Source organism: Entelurus aequoreus, linkage group LG14 (assembly GCF_033978785.1).
Source record: "Entelurus aequoreus isolate RoL-2023_Sb linkage group LG14, RoL_Eaeq_v1.1, whole genome shotgun sequence".
In the NCBI taxonomy this organism is placed as follows: domain Eukaryota; kingdom Metazoa; phylum Chordata; class Actinopteri; order Syngnathiformes; family Syngnathidae; genus Entelurus; species Entelurus aequoreus.
The window spans coordinates 11,793,283-11,818,282 of NC_084744.1; the positions used below are offsets into that span (position 1 = coordinate 11,793,283).

The 25,000-nt window shown below is 39.6% G+C and overlaps 1 protein-coding gene across 3 annotated transcripts in view; it reads right to left on the reverse strand.

Annotated features, from left to right (window-relative positions):
- The window catches only part of st6gal2a (ST6 beta-galactosamide alpha-2,6-sialyltranferase 2a), a 281,873-nt gene that overhangs the window by 247,805 nt on the left and 9,068 nt on the right, over positions 1 to 25,000 (reverse strand). The window contains exon 2 of one of the 3 annotated variants that reach the window (XM_062068891.1): positions 14,499 to 14,559. The exons of the other annotated variants lie outside the window; for them this stretch is intronic. The gene's annotated coding sequence lies outside the window, so the exon portion shown is untranslated. The remainder of the gene's footprint in view (positions 1 to 14,498; positions 14,560 to 25,000) is intronic. 3 annotated transcript variants of the gene reach the window in all.

The window sequence follows — 25,000 nt, forward strand, 5'->3', positions numbered from 1 at the left end:
AAGTCCTGTCCGGAGTCATCCGTTTGCATCCCGGGAAAACGAACCGCGCAGTAAGCCGCAAGCAAACCGTGACATTAACTTAGAGTCTTCCCTCAATAACCTCAGAATTATTGGTTATTAGTAACCCTAACCCTAATTCTCACCGGCATTGAAAGTAAACAGGTTTTTAAAAGGAAAGTCATATTTTATCTGAGTCTGTAAATTAGTTTGCTTGTTGATGATTTTTGTTTGGTTTTGTATTGTGTAGTTATATTTATATGGTAATTAATATTCTGTGACTTTAAATTGTTTGCTTGTTGATGATTTTATTTGTTTCTGTATTGTGTAGTTATAATTATATGATTTTACTTGTAATTGTATTGAGTTTGTGGACCCCAGGAAGACTAGTGGGTTGTTGTGGCAACCAGCTAATGGGGATCCTTAATAAAAATCAAAAATCAAAAAATCTAACCCTAACCCTAACCTTTATATGTTCCCCTAGCGTCCAAATAACTCTTAATTAAGTCTTTGTTACATATAATATGTTCCCCATACTAAAGTGTTACCCACATTTCAATTGTGATTCAATCAAGGTTAATTTGGAGATGAGTTTCTCCTACATATCTCAGAAAAGCACCCCACAGTTCTTGAAAGTTTCCAGAACAACCATTCAATGTCAGCCTAGTCTTCACCATGAAAATACAGAACATCTTTAATCCAGCGGGTGTGGCAATGAGGCGCTGATGCCTTTTAATTTAACAGAATGAGTCTTCTAGCCAACAGAGTAGTGAATGCTACAAGATTATTTTTGGATTTGTTAAGGGTAGATGACTGAGGTTCTACCCCAAATAGTCCACTTAGAGCAGGGGTCACCAACCTTTTTGAAACCAAGAGCTACTTCTTGGGTACTGATTAATGCGAAGGGCTACCAGTTTGATACACACTTAAATAAATTGCCAGAAATAGCCAATTTGCTCAATTTACCTTTAACTCTATGTTATTATTAATAATTAATGATATTTACACTTAATTGAATGGTTTAAAAGAGTAGAAAACACAAAAAAATGACAATTACATTTTGAAACATAGTTTATCTTCAATTTCGACTCTTTAAAATTCAAAATTCAACCGAAAAAAAAAAGAAGAGAAAAACTAGCTAATTCGAATCTTTTTGAAAAAATTTAAAAGATAATTTATGGAACATCATTAGTAATTTTTCCTGATTAAGATTAATTTTAGAATTTTGATGACATGTTTTAAATAGGTTAAAATCCAATCTGCACTTTGTTAGAATATATAACAAATTGGACCAAGCTATATTTCTAACAAAGACAAATCATTATTTCTTCTAGATTTTCCAGAACAACATTTTTTTTTTTTAAAGAAATTCAAAAGACTTTGAAATAAGATTTAAATTTGATTCTACAGTTTTTTTTAGATTTGCCAGAATAATTTTTTTGAATTTTAATCATAATAAATTTGAAGAAATATTTCACAAATATTCTTCGTCGAAAAAACAGAAGCTAAAATGAAGAATTAAATTAAAATGTATTTATTATTCTTTACAATAAAAAATAAATTTACTTGAACATTGATTTAAATTGTCAGGAAAGAAGAGGAAGGAATCTAAAAGGTAAAAAGGTATATGTGTTTAAAAATCCTAAAATCATTTTTAAGGTTGCATTTTTTCTCTAAAATTGTCTTTCTGAAAGTTATAAGAAGCAAAGTAAAAAAATAATGAATTTATTTAAACAAGTGAAGACCAAGTCTTTAAAATATTTTCTTGGATTTTCAAATTCTATTTGAGTTTTGTCTCTCTTAGAATTAAAAATGTCGAGCAAAGCGAGACCAGCTTGCTAGTAAATAAATAAAATTTAAAAATAGAGGCAGCTCACTGGTAAGTGCTGCTATTTGAGCTATTTTTACAACAGACCAGCGGGCTACCCATCTGGTCCTTACGGGCTACCTGGTGCCCGTGGGCACCGCGTTGGTGACCCCTGACTTAGAGGATTTGGTTGAATCCTTTCGCCGGTGACCACAGACAAAGTGCCAAAAGTCTCCGTCCAATAGCTGTTCAGCGATGAGCAGAGCCAAAACATATGTATTTAATTAGCTGGGGCCTGTTGACACTGATCACATAACACAGATATTCCATCATATATATTCCCCAATCAGACCTTGGTCTTAACAAGTGTGATGTATTAGCTTGCATTGGATGAGGCTGGGTCCAGCACAAATGGAAAACTTATGAACTCGACTTTTAATTTCTGTCCAACTGTCCTCAGATAGTCACTCCAAAATCCTCCTCTCAAAGTGACATACTTGAATTTAGGGACTCAGGATGTAAAAGAAAAGTGTGGTTTTAAATGTGTGTAATTGATCCCTTCAAAGTTGGAAGCGGTGTCAAAAACACATCTAAAACTGTGTCAGTCAGTAAATCTGAAAATCTAGGGAACGTATTACGGACAAAACTGCGAATCTGTAGATGTCTAAAAAGTGTTGATTAGGGAGTGAAAATGTATCACAAAGTTGATGGTAAGAAGCAAAATTATTGTCAGTGTATAAATATTTATTGTTGTTGATCCCTATACTTGACCACCTTAAAAAGGCACTATCGACAATAGAGGGAAGGAAAGCATGGTTAGCAGTGATGGGTGCAAGACTAGAAATAGTCTGTAAACCAAAATAGAGCTTAAACTGAAGTAATAGTATAAATGAAGTTTTTAACGATTTGATTTTTCGTAGAAGCGGAAGTAGAAGAGTGGATGAGAGAGTGAACCAGAGTCCTAAGAGATATTGGTTTAGTGGAGTTACCCTTTATAACTAGCCGTAATGGAGGAGGATCAAATACTTCATATTGCAGGCAATATTTAAGATTTCTAATGTTGGTAGCCCAGTAGTAAAACATAAAGTTTGGTAGTGCTAATCATCCCAACGATTTGGTTCTCTGTAAATATTGTTTGTGTAACCCAGCGTTTCTCAAAGTGTGGGGCGCGCCCCACTGGTGGGGAATAGAGACATGACAGGTGGGGCGCGAGGAACGGGAGGAAATCTCACTTTACTTTTTTTTTTTTTTCAAATTATATTCTTAGATTTTTTTTTTTACTATGCTTTCATTTTCTATACACACTGTAAATCACTTTGTGATTCTGTCTGTGAAATCCGCTATATAAATAAATGTAAATTACTTATTTTTCCTGTAGGCTTTAAATTTCTAGGTAGGAGCGAAAGTTTGACAGACATAGCAACAGTAACTAATGGGGGCGGGGCTAAGCGGAAGCTTTGTGAATGGCGAGTCACTGTGCGAGGGTTTGCTGTTTTGCAAACACATAAAAAATAGAGCCAATATGCTGATGAGCTGTTCGAGATAATGGACAGTTTCCTCAAAGAACACAACCTTAAATGGGAAAACTGTGTGGGCTTTTGCTCTGATGGCGCACAGACCATGGAAGGGTAAAGAAACGGGCTGCAGGCTCTAATAAAGAGGGTTGCGCCAAATGCGCATTGGACACACTGTGTCATTCACCGGGAAAACTCGCGTCAAGGCAGCTCAGGCCCTAACTCAATGAGGTTTTAACAGTGGCAGTGTCAAGCCTGCAACCCCGATTTGAAAAGCTGTGCAGTGCAAAACAGGCTCATTGCAGCCACTAATGCTGGAGTACGGTAAAACTCATGTTCACTTTACCTGTCTTGCCAAAATGCATAGCTCCTCCTTTTTTTTGCAAAGATTGCAAAGTGGCACTTTTATTTTATTTATTATTGAACTTGATGCTATTTATTTGATTTATTATTGAACTTGATGCAAGTTATAACACTTTTATTTGATTTATCATTGAACTTGATGCAAGTTATAACACTTTTATTTGATTTATTATTGAACTTGATGCAAGTTATAACAATTGTTTTGATTTATTATTTAACTTGATGCAAGTTATAACACTTTTTTTGATTTATTAATGAACTTGATGCAAGTTATAACACTTTTGTTTTATTTATTATTGAACTTGATGCAAGTTATTTGATTTATTATTGAACTTGATGCAAGTTATTTTATTTATTTTTTAACTTGATGCAAGTTATACCACAGCTGCACAGTTATTTTATTTATTATTGAACTTGTTGTTATTTTATGTTATTGAGTTTGAATGTATACAACTTGATGTTACTTGATGTTCAATAAATTTGAAAATGTTAAGCTTGGCATTAGCGTTCTGTTGGGGCGATGGGGGCAGGTGGGGCTTGAAAACTCCCCCTTGTCCAAAGTGGGGGATGACAAAAAAAGTTTGAGAACCACTGGTGTAACCTGTGAGTCTTTTCTATTCCAAATTAAGTCTAAAATCTTACTAATTTATGAAAGAAGGACTGAGAGAGAAAAAGTGCTATACAGTAGAACAAATACGAAAATCGCGGAAGTACGTTCATTTTAACAGAGTTGATACGGGCCACTAAGTAAGGACCAGCGATCAAAATCTCCCTGGATTCTGGACAACAGTGGAACACAATTGGCTTCATAAAGCTCTGCAAGCGTATGTGTGACCTGGACACACAAGCATGTGACATTTTGCGAGGCAATTTTAAAGGGAAAATTGTGCAGAGGATATTTTTTAGCAGCAGAATTTAGAGGAAATATTTCACTTTTACCCAAGTTCAATTTGTTACCAGACACATGTCCAAAAGCTTGGAGAGTGCTTAAGACAGCCGGAACCGAGACTGGTGTAGCACCTTACTTTTGCTTTACAGGATTATTAAGTCCCTTACAGTTAAAACTAGTGAACCTAATGCCACACCCACCGGATATCGTTGTTAGATTAGGTAATGTCATAGCGAAATGCCAGCATCAAATATACAGAACACAAGAATGCAAATCTGTGGTAGAACTTGAAAACTATAAACAGAATAAAATAATAATATGTAAATGAATAAAAAGATCAACGTAAATGGTGTAAACAAAAAGAAAACACACAAACAACCCCTACCCTGTAGCAACAACACTGAATGAGGCAGCGCAAAATTAACAAGCGAGCCCAGAACAAACCCAATAGCGACACTATTCGAGTGAAGAAGAACAAGTCCGACAAGTATCCAGATAAGGTATCCTAGGCTCCTGGGATTTGTAGTCCCTTAAGGCTTTGACAGGAGCGATCAGCAAGCATGTTAGCATACTTAGACGAAGTCCGGTGCAACTCCCATTTTGATATTTTGCTCCACAAAGTCTGTCGCCTGTAGCGGGTCCTCGACTCTGTGAGTCTGGCCGTTGCATAAAGTGATCCGCAATGTCCCGGGACGAGAAGTCCAAATTTCACGCTCGGACATGAATGTAGCTTTTTCTTCACCAAAGCAAAAATCAAAATCTCTTGCCGGTTACGGACTTGATTTTAATCCACTCGTACAACGAGCGGCCGACGAGGTTCACCATCTTTAGGCCTAGCACGCAGTGTGCGCGGTCCAACATGGGCTTGTCGTCAAGCTGTACCACATCTTGCAAGAACTAAGCGGTGAAGTCAGTTGTACGGGGGCCCTCACAGCTATTATTCCACCTCGAACGGCCCTCCAGATCATCGCATTTTTTGGAAAGGAGATCAACGGTGGCTGACGCGAGCACAAAGATCTGTCAACTCGCTAGCATTAGCATTAGCAGCAAGCTCCAGGCTAGCGATGGCCCCGCTATGGGACGAGAGAATGCTCTCAAATGGTTCCAGGACAGCCGCTATCTCTCCTCTGACAATGGATTTAAGATTGTCGAGGATGTCGGATCGCATTTCGTCCATCTTCCGACTTAAGCTCCCTAAAAAGGACAGAGTCTACGACCGACACCTCCATGTCATCCGGATCCAGAGACAAACGAGGTTTGGAGTCGCCTGGCTTATCAGACCTCTCACTTCGAGACATCGCGGAGTTCACAGGCGCAATGCCAAAAAAAAGAAGCTACATAAGACAGTTCGTAAAAATTTTGTGTAATTGACGGCTGGAATGAACAAAAGTGTCAATTAAACATAAAAAAGGTCACATTTCAACTGATCACTAAGCACGTCCTACACCGTCCCTACTCAACCGGAAGTTGTTTTTTGTTTTTTGTTTGTATTAATTATTTAATATATTTGTATTTTATATGTTTTCTTTGTATATACAGTAATAACTCCTCCATCCCTGTTTTCTTCCATCTTTTTATCATCCTGTGAGCCCACAGTTTTTTTTAATTGGCCCTTGACATGTTCTAAAAATGTAATTAGTTTGCAATTATATATATATATATATATATATATATATATATATATATATATATATATATATATATATATATATATATATATATATATATATATATATATATATATATATATATATATATATATATATATATATATATATATATTATGGGTGTGGGAAAAAATCGATTCGAATTCGAATTGCGATTCTCACGTTGTGCAATTCAGAATCGATTCTCATTTTTTAAAAATCGATGTATTTTTTTATTTTAATTTTTTTAATTTTTAATTAATCAATCCAACAAAACAATACAAAGCAATACCCTAACAATGCAATCCAATTCCAAAACCAAACCCGACCCAGCAACACTCAGAACTGCAATAAACAGAGCAATTGAGAGGAGACACAAACACGACACAGAACAAACCAAAAGTAGTGAAACAAAAATGAATATTATCAACAACAGTATCAATATTAGTTACAATTTCAACATAGCAGTGATTAAAAATCCCTCATTGACATTATCATTAGACATTTATAAAAAAGAAAAAAAAAAGAACAATAGTGTCACAGTGGCTTACACTTGCATCGCATCTCATAAGCTTGACAACACACTGTGTCCAATATTTTCACAAATATAAAAGAAGTCATATTTTTGGTTCATTTAATAGTTAACACAAATTTACATTATTGCAATCAGTTGATAAAACATTGTCCTTTACAATTATAAAAGCTTTTTACAAAAATCTACAACTCTGCTTGCATGTCAGCAGACTGGGGTAGATCCTGCTGAAATCCTATGCATTGAATGAATAGAGAATCGTTCTGAATCGGGAAAATATCGTTTTTGAATCGAGAATCGTGTTGAATTGAAAAAAAATCGATTTTGAATCGAATCGTGAACCAAGAATCGATATTGAATCGAATCGTGGGACACCCAAAGATTCACAACTCTAGTATACATATATATATATATATATATATACACATACATGCATGTACATACATACACGTATACGTATACGTAAAGTACACTCAAACTAAAAAAAACATATATATATGCATATATATGTTTTTATATATATATATATATATATATATATATATATATATATATATATATATATAAATATTTTTTATGTATACTGTATATACATATATATGTTGTTTTTTTCGTTTTTTTTTTGAGTGTATAAAAGTAGTTACTATTGGCCAAGTTTGGGTGAGTTTGCTATTAAAAATATATATATATATCAAAATAAATATATATCAAATAAAAAATAACATTTGCCCTAAGTAATATATAAAAGGAAATATATATAAAATAAACAATACCATTTGCATTATGGAATATACAAAGCCCAAACCAGTGAAGTTGGCGCGTTGTGTAAATCGTAAATAAAAACAGAATACAATGATTTGCAAATCCTTTTCAACTTATATTCAATTGAATAGACTGCAAAGACAAGTTATTTAATGTTCGAACTGAGAAAAAAAATGTTTTGTTGCAAATAATCATTAAAATAAAATACAAAAATACAATTTTCATTATGGAATATATAAAAGTAAATATATATATAACATTAAAACATTTATTTTCATTAAGGAATATATAAAAAAAACATTTGCATAAAATAAAAAATATAATTTTCATTATATAAACATTTACAATTACTAATGAAAACATCTTGTACGTGGAGGCTAAAAAGGGAAGTGAAAGTTTTTTATGTAAAAGGTGATGCATTGACTTGTTTAAAAAAAAGTTGCTGTGAGGTTAAACCGGGACAGAATAGACAGATGTTCCTAACATCGTTTTGCTCTTTGCTTTTTTTTTTAGCTTGAGTGTACGTGTATTATTTGACTTAGTTAAAATATTTAAATAAATGTAGTTACTATTGGCCCAGTGTGGGTGAGTTTGCTATTAAACAAAAGAATATATAAAAATAAATATACATCAAATAAAAAATAACATTTGCCCTAAGTAATATATAAAAGGAAATATATATAACATTAAAAAAATATTTTCATTAAGGAATATATAAAAGAACATTTGCATAAAATAAAAATAAACATTTTCATTATGGAATATATAAAAGGAAATATATACAGTATATAAACATTTACAATAACTAATGAAAAGAAACACCTTGTATGTGGAGGTTAAAAACAGGAAGTGAAAGTGTTTTGTTGTGAAATGTGATGCATTGACTTGTTTTTAAAAAAGTTGCTACAAGGTTGAACGAGGACAGAAAAAACAAATGTTCCTAACATCGTTTTGCTCCTTGCTCAAACGGAAGTTCAACCACTGCAGCGTCAAAACTAAACTCATTTCCTGTTTGTGTTCACGTTACATGATTACATGAAGTGTTTGTGGCATCTTCTGGAAGAATCTAACTTTAATATATGAATCACTTTCTTTCTGTATTCCTTATTGCTGTCATAAAATGATTTATATGCTTGTTTAGTCGTAATATTACTTAATATCAACTTAAACACAACACACGTAATATTACAACTCAAGTTTCTTTTTTTCTCATATTATTAGAACTCAAGTCTCGTAAACTTTTGTCCATAATACGAAAACTCTATTGTCAGACAATTTTAACTATTTTTTCATAATATTAAAACTCTATTGTATGAACTCTATTTTTACTTTTTTGTGGTCTTGTTCACAGAAAATTGTTCCCATAACATTAAAACTTGTCGTAAAATATTTAGCTTTTTTTCTTCAAATTATTACAAGTGTAGCTTCGTAAAATGTTAACAGTTAATCCGTAATCAAAGTACTATTTCTTGGGGTGGGGGGGAAATAAATAAATCATAATAAAATACCGTTTCTCTATTCTTGTAAAAAATAACCTTTTGTCCTTTAATGATAAACATCTTTTAATAAATGTTTAATCTATTGTTGAAAAATATATACTTTTTTGTAATATCAAATATATATTTTGTAAAATATAAAAAAAATGTACAATAATAAAACTTAAGTCTCGTAAAATAAAATAAAAATCCATCCATCCATCAATTTTCTACCACTTGTCCCTTTCAAGGTGGTGAGGAGCTTGAGCCTACCCGAGCTGCACTCGGGTGGAAGGCGGGGTACACCCTAGACAAGTCGCCGCCCCATTGCAGGGCCAAAAGACAACATTCACACCATCATAATATAATTATATTATTGGAAAATGTTCCAATTGTTTTCCTCAATAATATAACTCTATTCTCTTTTTTAAAATAATATGAAATCTCTAATCTCTTTAAATGTTCTATTTGTTTTCCGTAATATAACAACACTATTCTTGTAAAAAATATTTTCCTAAAATATCCCAACACTCTTCTCCAAAGTTCCATGTTCATCAATAATAAAACTGATATTACAGACTCCTCAAAAAATGTCTACTTTTATTCGTAATGAAATAGGCTTCTCTGAAAATATTAACTTATAAGGCTTTTTCTTATAGTAGTACGGGTCTGTTTTCGTAAAATGTGAAAAAATCCATAATGTAATTATTTTATTGGAAAATTAAAATAAGAAAATCTCTCTATTCTCTGAAAATGTCAACTTTTTTTTATAACATCACATCTCTATACATCCATCCATCCATCCATCTTCTTCCGCTTATCCGAGGTCGGGTCGCGGGGGCAGCAGCCTAAGCAGGGAAACCCAGACTTCCCTCTCCCCAGCCACTTCGTCCAGCTCTTCCCGGGGGATCCCGAGGCGTTCCCAGGCCAGCCGGGAGACATAGTCTTCCCAACGTGTCCTGGGTCTTCCCCGTGGCCTCCTACCGGTCGGACGTGCCCTAAACACCTCCCTAGGGAGGCGTTCGGGTGGCATCCTGACCAGATGCCCGAACCACCTCAACTGGCTCCTCTCGATGTGGAGGAGCAGCGGCTTTACTTTGAGCTCCCCCCGGATGGCAGAGCTTCTCACCCTATCTCTAAGGGAGAGCCCCGCCACCCGGCGGAGGAAACTCATTTCGGCCGCTTGTACCCGTGATCTTGTCCTTTCGGTCATAACCCAAAGCTCATGACCATAGGTGAGGATGGGAACGTAGATCGACCGGTAAATTGAGAGCTTTGCCTTCCGGCTCAGCTCCTTCTTCACCACAACGGATCGATACAGCGTCTGCATTACTGAAGACGCTGCACCGATCCGCCTGTCGATCTCACCATCCACTCTTCCCTCACTGGTGAACAAGACTCCAAGGTACTTGAACTCCTCCACTTGGGGCAGGGTCTCCTCCGCAACCCGGAGATGGCACTCCACCCTTTTCCGGGCGAGAACCATGGACTCGGACTTGGAGGTGCTGATTCTCATCCCAGTCGCTTCACACTCAGCTGCGAACCGATCCAGCGAGAGCTGAAGATCCTGGCCAGATGAAGCCATCAGGACCACATCATCTGCAAAAAGCAGAGACCTAATCCTGCAGCCACCAAACCAGATCCCCTCAACGCCTTGACTGCGCCTAGAAATTCTGTCCATAAAAGTTATGAACAGAATCGGTGACAAAGGGCAGCCTTGGCGGAGGACACGGTCGAATGCCTTCTCCAAGTCCACAAAACACATGTAGACTGGTTGGGCAAACTCCCATGCACCCTCAAGGACCCTGCCGAGAGTATAGAGCTGGTCCACAGTTCCACGACCAGGACGAAAACCACACTGTTCCTCCTGAATCCGAGGTTCGACTATCCGGCGTAGCCTCCTCTCCAGCACACCCGAATAGACCTTACAATTTATTTTTTTATCTTGGTATTCCAAATTTACTTTCACAAAATTATGACTTTTTTTATATTCCAATCATAAAATGTAATCTTCTCCTGAATTACACATTTTTCTTTTTCTCAATTCACTGAAAATGTCCACTTTTTAATGTAATTTACAGAGCTCTCGTAAAATGTTAACTTTTTTCCTCCAAATATTACGACCGTATCCTCTTGTTTTATTGCAACACTCATGCCCTAAATATCATCTTTCTTCTTGTATTATCAAATTCATCTAATCAGAATTTCCATGTGTGCGTCACTACAGAAAAAAATGATTAAAAAAATGCCTACTTTTCACAAAACTTTTCTCCAAAAATAAGGTGTTGTAAGACAAAACCCAAAACCAGTGAAGTTGGCACGTTGTGTAAATCGTAAATAAAAACAGAATACAATGATTTGCAAATCCTTTTCAACTTATATTCAACTGAAAACACTGCAAAGACAAGATATTTAATGTTTGAACTGTAATCATTAACTTAGAATTTAATGGCAGCAACACATTGCAAAAGAGTTGTCACAGGGGCATTTTTACCACTGTGTTACATGGCCTTTCCTTATAACAACACTCAGTAAACGTTTGGGAACTGAGGAGACACATTTTTTAAGCTTTTCGGGTGGAATTCTATCCCATTCTTGCTTGATGTACAGCTTAAGTTGTTCAACAGTCCGGGGTCTACGTAGTTGTATTTGACGCTTCATAATGCACCACACATTTTCAATGGGAGACATGTCTGGACTACAGACAGGCCAGTCTAGTACCCACACTCTTTTACTACGAAGCCACAATGTTGTAACACGTGCAGAATGTGGCTTGACATTGTCTTGCTGAAATAAGCAGGGTCGTCCATGAAAAAGACGTTGCTTGGAGGGCATCATATGTTGCTCCAAAACCTGTATGTACCTTTCAGCATTAATGGTACCTTCACAGATGTGTAAGTTACCCATGCCTTGGGCACTAATACACCCCCATACCATCACAGATGCTGGCTTTTCAACTTTGCGCCTAGAACAGTCCGGATGGTTTGTTTCCTCTTTGGTCTGGATGACACCACGTCCACAGTTTTCAAAATACAATTTGAAATGTGGACTGGTCAGACCACAGAACACTTTTCCACTTTGCATCAGTCCATGTTAGATGAGCTCGGGCCCAGCAAAGCCGGCGGCGTTTTTGGGTGTTGTTGATAAAATGGCTTTCGCTTCGTAAAGTAGAGTTTTAACTTGCACTTACAGATGTAGCGACAAACTGTAGTTACTGACAGTGGTTTTCTGAAGTGTTCCTGAGCCCATGTTGTGATATCCTTTACACACTGTTGTCCTTTGTTGATGCAGTACCGCCTGAGAGATCGAAGGTCACGGGCATGCTGATTATGGGCAGTTATTTCCTCAGATTCTCTGAACCTTTTGATGATATTGCGGACCGTAGATGGTGAAATCCCTAAATGCCTTGCAAAAGCTCGTTGAGAAATGTTATTCTTAAACTGTTCGACAATTTGCTCACGCATTTGTTCACAAAGTGGTGACCCTCGCCCCATCCTTGTTTGTGAATGACTGAGCATTTCATGGAAACTGCTTTTATACCCAATCATGGCACCCACTTGTTCCCAATTAGCCTGTTCACCGGTGGGATGTTGCAAATAAGAGTTTGATGAGCATTCCTCAACTTTCTCAGTCTTTTTTGCCACTTGTGCCAGCTTTTTTGAAACATGCTGCAGGCATCAAATTCCAAATGAGCTAATAGTTGCAAAAAATAATAAAGATTCTCAGTTCGAACGTTAAGTATATTGTCTTTGCAGTCTATTCAATTGAATATAAGTTGAAAAGGATTTGCAAATCATTGTATTCTGTTTCTATTTACCATTTACACAACGTGCCAACTTCACTGGTTTTGGGTTTTGTATGACGCCATGATTCTTTAAACCATTTGTATATTTTCTTTTACACTTAGAAACAGGAAGTGAACAAACGATCAGTGATTGCTGAGACACAGAGAAGGATTAATAAGATTTGCTTCTTCCTACTCCTTTTCAGACATGTTGAATATGTGTGTTGTTCTAATCTCGACTGTAATTTAGCTGTTGATTGAATGAAGACTGTCAGACCAGCCATTGATCTTGTCTCCTTCACACATCTCTGTTTACGTTGTCTGGCACAAAGTGTGCCACATGGTCATACATCACTACTGGCCTCCACGCCCACAAGCTGTTCACCACTTTCTTTCCTCCCCACTCCACATCTTCTCCAGGCAACACCGCTGCCCTCCTCCTTCCAGAACCCCCAGAGATTTTACACAAGGCAAATTTGTTACGCTTGTCATTGGCTCAGCCCAAGGCCAGGAAGTCACAAAAGCATTCCGTTAGGTGACTTCTTTTTTTTTTTCCATAGGGGTGAAACTGGACAGAGGAAGACCATGTTTGGGTTGAGTCCGGATGCAAATAGTTACTTGGTACTTCTGTTATATAAAGCAGTTTCAGAGGTTGTACCATCAAAGATAACAAGGTAAAAGTATCGTAGTATGATAGCATCAATCATTTAGTTCTGATATCTGGTATCACTCTGATAATAATGGTTACATTGGTACCACTCTGATACTAATGGTTACATTGGTATCACTCTGATACTGTTTACATTGGTATCACTCTAAAACTAATGTTTACATTGGTACCACTCTGATACTAATATTTACATTGGCATCACTCTGATACTAATGGTTACATTGGTATCACTCTGATACTAATGTTTACATTGGTACCACTCTGATACTAGTGTTTACATTGGTACCACTCTGATACTGTTTACATTGGTATCACTCTGATACTAATGTTTACATTGGTACCACTCTGATACTAGTGTTTACATTGGTACCACTCTGATACTAATGTTTACATTGGTATCACTCTGATACTAATGTTTACATTGGTACCACTCTGAAACTAATGTTTACATTGGTACCACTCTGATACTAGTGTTTACATTGGTATCACTCTGATACTAATGTTTACATTGGTACCACTCTGATACTAATGTTTACATTGGTACCACTCTGATACTAATGGTTACATTGGTATCACTCTGATACTAATGTTTACATTGGTACCACACTTATACTAATATAAGTGATTGGTATCACTCTGATTCATACTACATTTATGTAAACATTTTGTATGTATGATTAAGTCTTAAAATATATAATTCAAATAAATGTATTTTGTAATATTTTAATCATGCTATGTGTTATCTTTATTATTATTAATTAAAATAATGCAAATATTGTGACGATCTGTCACTTCATGTCTGGTTATGTTCCCTTAGTTGGTGTTAATTTCCTGTCAGTGCTCTTATTTCTGTTCCACTTCCTGCATGTCTGCATGAGCGCTCGTTTCCCTCAACTGTTCCCGATTGGCAGCCTGGCACACCTGGTTGCAGTTGCCAATCAGGCTGCTATTTATGCCTGCCTCGCCTGTTCGTCAGTGCTCGAGGGTTGATTATGTTAAGGACTTTTTGCCGCATGCATGACTGCTCCTCCTATGTTGAGTACAATAAAAGACTCTTACCTGGACGTCGTCTTCCTGTTTCCTGCATCTTGGGTCACAACTACTGCAGCCATGAGACTTCCTGACAAATAGTGTATAATAAACCATGTTTAAATAATTGTGCGCAAATAAACATTATCCCTTTTTGTATGACCCCGTTATAAGATTTTTTGCTATTATTGAATGTACAGAGAGAAAAAAGGCCTTAAATGATACATATTTTTTGCACTTATTTTTTATAACACATTTTTAAATTTGTCATTTTTAAATTAAACATGTTTTATTAATATTGATATTATACAAATAACAAATTTGACATTATGTTGCATGTTTGTAAATATTTTAAATGCCAGGTCACTTTACACAATACAATAAATATACTAATTGTTACAATATAAATAATAATAATTATGCACTCTAGTAACCAGCCAATGACTAGTGGACTAGTTGCCAGCTCGCGGTTAGTGTTGTAGTTAACGGCCAGCGATTAACGTAGTAGTTGGCAGCTAGTGACTAGCGATTTAGTTGCCAGCTTTCGATTAGCACTCTAGTTGCCAGCTAGTGATGTGCACACTAGCTGCCAGCTAGCGATTAGCGGACTAGTTGCCAACTAGCGATTAGCGGACTAGTTGCCAGCTAGCAATTAGTGCTCTAGTTGCCAGTTCGTGATTAGTGTGCTAGTTGTGCGCTAGCGACTACTGCCTTAGCTGCCAGCTAGCGACTTTTCTAGTTGCCAGTTAGCTATTAGCTCTATAGTGGCCAGCTAGCGATTTGCGGTCTCGTCGCTAACTAGCGATTAGCATGCTAGTTGCGAGCTATCAATTAGTGCGCCAGTTGCCAGTTAGATATTAATGCATTATTTGCTATATACTATATACACTACCGTTCAAAAGTTTGGGGTCACATTGAAATGTCCTTATTTTTGAAGGAAAGGCACTGTACTTTTCAATGAAGATAACTTTAAACTAGTCTTAACTTTAAAGAAATACACTCTATACATTGCTAATGTGGTAAATGACTAATCTAGCTGCAAATGTCTGGTTTTTGGTGCAATATCTACATAGGTGTATAGAGGCCCATTTCCAGCAACCATCACCCCAGTGTTCTAATGGTACAATGTGTTTGCTCATTGGCTCAGAAGGCTAATTGATGATTAGAAAACCTTTGTGCAATCATGTTCACACATCTGAAAATAGTTTAGCTCGTTACAGAAGCTACAAAACTGAGCTTCCTTTGAGCAGATTGAGTTTCTGGAGCGTCACATTTGTGGGGTCAATTAAACGCTCAAAATGGCCAGAAAAAGAGAACTTTCATCTGAAACTCGACAGTCTATTCTTGTTCTTAGAAATGAAGACTATTCCACAAATTGTTTGGGTGACCCCAAACTTTTGAACGGTAGTGTATATTGTATATATATGTATATGTATAGTATTAATACTATCAGTTTTTTGTTTTTTTTCATTTACACATTTAATTTATTTTATTTTCAATCAATCATTATTATTATTGATATTATGTAAATGTAATGAGTGATATGGTTACTTAAGTGGGACAAAGTTTATAAAGCTTGCACACACACACACACACACACACACACACACAAACAGCAGTTTTTGATGAGCAGTGCAAACTTTGTGCTGACGTGTGTCCTATCTTAACAGGAAGTTGTGTATGTTTTTTTGGTGAGAAACATTCCTCCGACTGAGAAGATGAGATAGGAGAAGCCAGTGAAGCATGTCTGGTAAATGAAGTGGAACAAATCCATGCATGCACGCACACATGGGGGGCATAAACAGCACCTAAAGGAACAGAGCAGGGGGGTCAGTGCTGCAGACGAGACCTTGAGGTTTTGTTTGTGTCTCTTATTCCACCTGCATGGTCCCTCTGCTGTGTCTGCAGGTGTGTGATCATGTTCCTGAGGGAACGTTCATTTCATCCACTCGCTGAACTTTGTGTCTTTCTCTCAAGGTGACTGCAGATATAAAGTGTAGCAAAGTAGTCTGCCGGCCGTGAGTGCCTTAGATGCATGCGGGAGCAAGAAAACCCAGTAGAGTTCTCGTGTTGCACCTTCCATCATTCACTACTATTATCTTCTTCTTCTTCTTCTTCTTCTTCTTGACAGCGCGTCACCTTGACTGCTTCTCTAGGACAAAGTTGACGTATTGACTTTTTAAAGTCTCACCGACTGCTGCCCTTTATCAGGAAAGTCACCAAACTCTCTTCATATATTTATATTAATGTTTAAAAAAATCAAATTTTTCTATCTGGGGAAATGAATTGAGTGCATTATGAGACCCTAATTATATTAATTTAGTAAGAAGAAGAATTTCCATATTATATAACACAAATATTTTATATTTTTCTAATACTGTTCACAGATGCGAACAGTACAGGTTAGCGGCTTAATGGTACCAAATTTCTGTACTTTGTTTATAAATGTTAATAGTTTTTTAATAGTAAAATCTAGTTTAATTGCAAAATTTAAAAATGAGCGGATTATGTTAACTGCTGTCCTGTTGTTATTTATTGTTTCATTGTCACATCTCTCAGTCTTAATTATAGTTGCACGTCCAAGACGTTAGATGGCGTTAGTGTATAGTTTACGGTGTGTTGGCTAGTCAGTTCAGTCTTTTCTGTCTAATCTTTTGCTGCGCCCTTAAAAGTGTTAATACTGTAAGTATTGTAATTAATACGCACCAGCCGTCTGACCGTAATGTGCATCTTAGTTGTAGTTTTCTTTAACACATTTGGGGGGTTTGAAATCGCCATGTAAAATCACTAATGCTAATCCGTAGCATGTCAATATCAAAGCCAATGTACATTAGCATCAAGTTGGCACCCTTTTGGAATAGTGGAGCCTTACTTATCTTACATTGTAGCGCTTTTGGTGTCAATTTCTTTGTTGGCGTTAAAAATTTAAACATTTTCTAGAGGTAGTTTGGCTGAGTCCGCTCTCAGTGCTGCTGGAGTGATCGTCAGGTGCCGAAGTTGGCAACCGGGCGTGATGTCACAAAGGTACCCTAATATGGCACTGTTGGATTTTACATGAATCGGTGCCCATAGAACCGGCGCGATTCGATTGGAGCCAAAAAAAAAACAGATTCGGTACCAATCCCCAGAGGTTACACGATATTTTTGGTTGGTTTAACTTTAATGACCAAAAAAGGTTGTTTTGTTTCTATAGCTTAGGGCAGGGGTCTCCAAACTATGGCCCGCGGGCCGGATCCGGCCTGCCAGCGTCCAAAATCCGGCCTGCAGGTAGTACCAAGTTAAAAAAATAAAAAAAATAAAAAATGTTTGTTCTTTCAATCCATTTTCTACTGCTTGTTACTCTCGGTGTCTCCTAGCCGCTCAGGCAAATCATATTGTCTAAAAATTTATTTTCCCATCGATAACGTGACATCATCGCGCTCGGAATATATATATATATATATATATATATATATATATATATATATATATATATATATATATATATATATATATATATATAGTCAAGGTTTCTGTGGTTTATCCATTATAGAGTGCTCAATACTGGGGTAGAGCAGAATATACGTTAGGTCAGGAAAAAACACAGAGGCTATTTCATCCCTACAAGCCTGTTTCGCAGGTTTCCCTGCTCTTTTTTATTTTAAAATCCCCTGAAGGGCAGGGAAACCTGCGAAACAGGCTTGTAAGGATGAAATAGCCTCTGTGGTTTTTCCTGACCTAATGTGTATATATATACATATATATATATGTTCTCAAACAATGGCAATAAAACTATTCTGATTCTGATTCTGATATACACATATATATATAAACATATACACTACCGTTCAAAAGTTTGGGGTCACATTGAAATGTCCTTATTTTTGAAGGAAAAGCACTGTACTTTTCAATGAAGATAACTTTAAACTAGTCTTAACTTTAAAGAAATACACTCTATACATTGCTAATGTGGTAAATGACTATTCTAGCTGCAAATGTCTGCTTTTTGGTGCAATATTTACATAGGTGTATAGAGGCCCATTTCCAGCAACTATCACTCCAGTGTTCTAATGGTACAATGTGTTTGTTCATTGGCTCAGAAGGCTAATTGATGATTAGAAAACCTTTGTGCAATCATGTTCACACATCTGAAAACAGTTTAGCTCGTTACAGAAGCTACAAAACTGACCTTCCTTTGAGCAGATTGAGTTTCTGGAGCATCACATTTGTGGGGTCAATTAAACGCTCAAAATGGCCAGAAAAAGAGAACTTTCATCTGAAACTCGACAGTCTATTCTTGTTCTTAGAAATGAAGGCTATTCCACAAAATTGTTTGGGTGACCCCAAACTTTTGAACGGTAGTGTATATATATATATATAAATAGCCCGGCCCCCGGCCAGCTTTTTTTAACCCAATGCGGTCCCTGAGTCAAAAAGTTTGGGGACCCCTGGCTTAGGGGGATTAACACATTCAAACAGGAAATACGATGTTTTTTTTGTGTGCTATAAAGTAAATTCCTTGGTTGGCATGAGAAAAAAATGACTTTGACACACGTTTCGAGTCATCCCATTTAAAATATTCCAATCAGTCCATTGTGGCCTACGCTTGTTGTGTTTGTTACTAATTGCAGATAAGCTCGGGAATGCAAATAAATCCATTCAAGTGAAGTCTGCAGGGAACCGTGCGTATTTATCTCTAAACATCGTCTGCAGACTTTCCCCCCGGTGAGCCAGAAAACCACATAAACGAAGAGGGGAAGCGCCGACTGCACGACGACACAAAGGAAACAAAGCAAGAGTACAATGTGAACACGTCACAGCAGGTGGCGCTGGATGATGGATGCTGTGAGGCACACGTGGCAGGAAAAGGTTTGGGAACTCGTTGCCGCGAGCAATGGAAGGATGATGAACGTCCTCCATTCGGAGGAGGAGGAAGACTTCCTCACGAAAACTTTCCCTGTGGGCTTCAACCTTTTCTGGTGCTCAGGAGCTCCATTTGTGAGTAGTTTAAAATGCGTTAAAATGTAACATCGGAAATTATCGGTATCGTTTTTTTTATTATCGGTATCGGTTTTTTTGGGGGTTTTTTAATTTTTAAAATTTTTTTATTAAATCAACATAAAAAACACAAGATACACTTACAATTAGTGCACTGACCCAAAAAACCCTCCCTCCCCCATTTACACTCATTCACACTCATTCACACAAAAGGGTTGTTTCTTTCTGTTATTAATATTCTGGTTCCTACATTATATATCAATATAGATCAATACAGTCTGCAAGGGATACAGTCCGTAAGCACACATGATTGTGCGTGCTGCTGGTCCACAAATAGTACTAACCTTTAACAGTTAATTTTACTAATTTTCATTAATTACTAGTTTCTATGTAACTGTTTTTATATTGTTTTACTTTCTTTTTTATTCAATAAAATGTTTTTAATTTATTTATCTTATTTTATTTTATTAATTTTTTTAAAAAGTACCTTATCTTCACCATACCTGGTTGTCCAAATTAGGCATGATAATGTGTTAATTCCACGACTGTATATATCGGTTGATATCTGCATCGGTTGATATCGGTATCGGTAATTAAAGAGTTGGACAATATCGGAATATCGGATATCTGCAAAAAGCCATTATCGGACATCCCTAGTGGTGAGTCTTTAAAGTGTGCAGTTTTAACTAAAATAGAGACTTTTGTCAAAGCTGGAACCAATTATTCATGTTTACATTGATCCTTAGGGGAAACTCTGCTTCACTAAACAAACTTTTCGGTTTACGAACCATGTTCAGGAATCCATTAAGTTCGTAAATCGAGGTTCCACTGTATTTGTTTTCCGTGTTGGTTAGCATGTCTGAAAAAGCAGCCCATAGAGCAGGGGTGGGCAAACTACGGCTCACGGGCCACATCCGGCCCGCCAAATATTAAAAACAGAATTGAGCAAAGATTTGTTTACAGAATTATCACAACAAAACTGAAAGTAGGACGATCAACAACACTGCTCTTTGTTTCAACAGATATGATATGCTTTAAAGGCCTACTGAAACCCACTACTACCGACCACGCAGTCTGATAGTTTATATATCAATGATGAAATCTTAACATTATAACACATGCCAATACGGCCGGGTTAACTTATAAAGTGACATTTTAAATTTGCCGCTAAACTTCCGGTTCGAAACGCCTCTGAGGATGACGTATGCGCGTGACGTAGCCCGGCGAACACGGGTATGCCTTCCACATTGAAGCCAATACGAAAAAGCTCTGTTTTCATTTCATAATTCCACAGTATTCTGGACATCTGTGTTCGTGAATCTGTTCCAATCATGTTCATTGCATTATGGAGAAGGAAGCTGAGCAAGCAAAGAAGAAAGTTGTCGGTGCGAAATGGACGTATTTTTCGAACGTAGTCAGCAACAACAGTACACAGCCGGCGCTTCTTTGTTTACATTCCCGAAAGATGCAGTCAAGATGGAAGAACTCGGATAACAGAGACTCTAACCAGGAGGACTTTTGACTTTGATACACAGACGCCTGTAGAGAACTGGGACAACACATACTCTTACCAGGATTACTTTGATTTGGATGACAAAGACGCAGACGTGCTACTGTGAGTATGCAGCTTTGGCTTCTAAACATTTGATCGCTTGACCGTATGTGCGCAACTTTTTTTTGCGTATGTACGTAACTTTTTAAAAATATATAAGCTTTATGAACCTTGGGTTAGGTGAACGGTCTTTTGGGCTGAGTGATTGTGTGTGTTGATCAGGTGTTTGAATTGTATTGGCGTGTTCTATGGAGCTAGGAGCTAGCATAGGAGCTAGGAGCTAGCATCTTCTTCATCGTATGGGCAGCTGTTTTCCGGCACCCGGACCTGAGGCCGAGGGTCTATGCCTTTTACCACCCCAGGCCCGGGGGGCCCTCCCGTTCATATGTCAGGACACACAGAAGTGAGCCAGGTCACCGAGCAGTCATCCAGGTCCGCCAGGCCACGCAAACCATTAGGAGCACGATAAATCGGGCAACGCAGGATCACGTGGTCGGCAGTCTGCTCCTCCGCGCCACACTCACACGTCGCGTTAGGTGCTAAGCCCCACTGGAACATGTTTGAGCGAAAGCGACCGACACCAGTTCGGAGGCGGTTAAGCCTCACCCAGGCCACTCGTGGTAGTGAGAGGCCTGGTATTGAGCCGGTGTCAGGTATGAAGTCACGGAGTCTGGAGGAGATGGTATGCTCCAGGTCCGTGCTCCATTTGTGATTCGCCCAGTGAGCCGCCCTGATGTTGTTGTCACTGCATTGCTGCAGGAGCTTCAGGGCGGCTGGTACCAGTGGGTCTCTGGAGGGGAGGCGGGGCGTTGGCTCTGAGGAGAGTGTGAGCCTTTCATGGAGCAGGTGGTTCTCATCCATGTTTGCCCGGCCCGCCAGAGTTGCTACAGCACCTTGGCGACGAAGCTCAGCGGGTTGGATGCCTGCTAAGATGGGCAGTAGCTCCACAGGGGTGGGGCGCAGGCATCCAGTGATAACACGCAAGGCTTCGTTGATCGGGACATCAAGTTGTTTAGAGTGAGCACTGCGCACCTGTCTGGGCGCGCAGTACTCAGCAGTTGAGTAGACCAGGGCAAGTGCTGAGTAGACCAGGGCAAGTGCTGCTGTTCGCAGAGTTCTTGCCCCGGCACCCCAACCGGACCCGACCAACCGTCTCAGCAGTGAGACGCGGGTGTTGAGTTTCTTGCGTGTTGCCAAGAGGTGTTTACGGAAAGTGAGCGACCTGTCCAGGGTGACCCCAAGGTATTTAGGGTCAGGGCGAGGGTCTTCAGGTGTAGGACGAGGCCGGCATAGGGTAAGGGAAGCCCCATCCGGCTTCCGCACCTCGAACCTGATCTCACGATCCGCTTCCCAATTGTATAGGTGGAAAGCTTGTGTCACCGTCTTGGATTCGCTGAGCTTCAATCTCCAGTTATGGAGGTAAGCCACTAAAGTCTCCATGTCCTGGCTTAGAGTTCCCTCCAAGGCCTGCCAGTCCCTGTCGGAGTGCAGCAGCGCGAGATCGTCTGCGTATGCGAACCTCCGTGAGACTGTGGCAGGCAGGTCGTATGTATAGATGTTATACAGGAGGGGAGCCAGGACAGATCCCTGGGGGACGCCATTTTTCAGGCGCCGCAACCTGCTTTTATCTCCGTTACTGGTGGTGAGAGTAAAGCTGCGGTTCCAGACAAGCTCCATGATCATTTTGACCATGTGCCTGTCTGGAAGCAGGCGGAGAAGTTTGCAGGTGAGGCCGCGGTGCCAGACTGTGTCATAGGCAGCAGTCAGGTCTATGAAGACGGCACCGGCCTTCTTTTTCGCCTCAAAGCAGTCCTCGATGTCCTGGGTAAGGAGGGCGACCTGATCCACCGTGGACTTCCCACGTCGAAAACCCGCCTGCTCCCGGGGGAGGTGGGGGTCTATGATGGGCTCGACACGGGCGTGAATCAGGCGCTCGAGGACTTTAAAGGGGACGCAGAGCAACGAGATTGGTCTGTAGCTCGTTACGTCATCCTTTGGCTTGTTCGGCTTGGGGATAGCGACAACAGTGGCCCTTCTCCAAATCCTGGGGATCCGGAGTTGGCGCAGGCAAGAAGACAGGAAAACTCTCAGCCAGGACTTCATTGCAGGGGCAGCGTGGAGCACGAGTTCTGGGCAGATGTTGTCAGGCCCAGCAGACTTGCCTGGTTTGGTATACTGGAGGGCAGCTGTGAACTCCTCCGGTGAAAACTCACCGGAGATGTTACACTCGCTAGATGTTGTTGTCCTCCAGAGGTCTGCAGTTTCCTGGCGCACCGCCCGGGAAAAATCTCGATTTATCCCGGTATATGCCCCGTTTTTCACAACCTGTGCTGCAATAGCATTTGCGGTAACGGGGCATGTTCGGGGTGCGCGCTCAGACCTACCAGTCAAGTTGTTCAAAGTGCTCCACGCGATACGGCTAGTGTGCGAGAAGTCGATGGAGTGGACTGCCTCTTTCCAGCGCTGGTGCCTCTTCCTTCCAAGAGTGGAAAGAAGGGCAGTGGCTGAATTGTTAGCCTCCGGGCCATAGGGAGCCCGGAGGAAGGCGCTGTAGAGGGTCTCGCACTCGCCATCCCAGCATGGTTTGTAGTTCTTACGCCGGCCGCGTGGGATGGCTTTTTTGGCCGCAGATGTTAGTGCCCTACAGAAGTCCTGGTATGCCTCGTCCACGTTGGGTGTGTCTGGTGGTGGGAGACACCGTGTGGACTTGTTGGTATGGAGGCGATAGAGTTTCCAATTGGCCTTCCGGAAGTTCCATCGCTTCATCGGTCCGCTCGGAACTGTTGTCACGAGGTCGGGCACCGATATCAGCGACGGTCGGTGTTGCGACCTGGGGAACATTCCTAGAACACGTCTGTCGGGGAGCTGGGTGTCCACACCGACACTCACGAAAGCCAGGTCAGGGTTCGTGTCAGTGTTATGCCGAGCGGAGTGAAAGCTGGCTGGGCCCTTCGGGTTGTAGAGAAGGTTGAGCGAGTTGCGCTCTGCCCAGTCAGAAAGAGTTTCCCCGCTCGGTGAGGTGGTACTGTATCCCCACCGTGTATGCCGGCAGTTGAAATCACCAGCATATACACACGGTGGTTCAAGCACTGGCAGTGACACTGGCGTGAGTTGTGAGGGTGGTGGTTTGTAGACGTTGACAATTTTGATGTCGCCAACGTCCACTCGCAGCCACTCGATCTCGGAGTTGTCCGGTGATCGATCGGCGAGGGTCCAGCTCAGATCGTTGTGGACAAACGTGGCAAGGCCATGCTTCTTGCTCAGGATTGACCCAGCTAGCGTGAAGTTGGTGATCGCTAGCTTGTCCGCTGTTGGGCGGTGGGTTTCCTGAAGGAGGATGACCATGGCTTGGGTGGTGTGGGCCATGTGCTCGATGACGGATGTTTTGGCATCTGTGAGCCCTTCAACGTTCAGTTGCAGTATTCTTGGTTGGAGACCGGCAGCAGTGTTGCTACCAGATCTCCGCCCAGACTGCCCCTGGACGCCAGAACGGGAGGGTACCCGAGTTGAAAGTTTTTTGTTTCGCCGCGTTGCCATGGAGTAGAGCAGCGCGGTTACTTGCAGGGATCACGGCGTGAACGTAAACTTTCTCGATCCCTAGGAGCTAGCATAACAAACACGCAGGTGTTTTTATGCAGGATTAATTTGTGGCATATTAAATATAAGCCTGGTTGTGTTGTGGCTAATAGAGTATATATATGTCTTGTGTTTATTTACTGTTGTAGTCATTCCCAGCTGAATATCAGGTACCGTGAGTATGCAGCCTTGGCTGCTAAACATTTGATAGCTTGACCGTATGTGCGCGTCACGTACGTAACTTTTTTAAAATATATAAGCTTTATGAACCTTGGGTTAGGTGAACGGTCTTTTGGGCTGAGTGATTGTGTGTTGATCAGGTGTTTGAATTGTATTGGCGTGTTCTATGGAACTAGGAGCTAGCAGAGGAGCTAGGAGCTAGCGTAACAAACACGCAGGTGTTTTTATGCAGGATTAATTTGTGGCA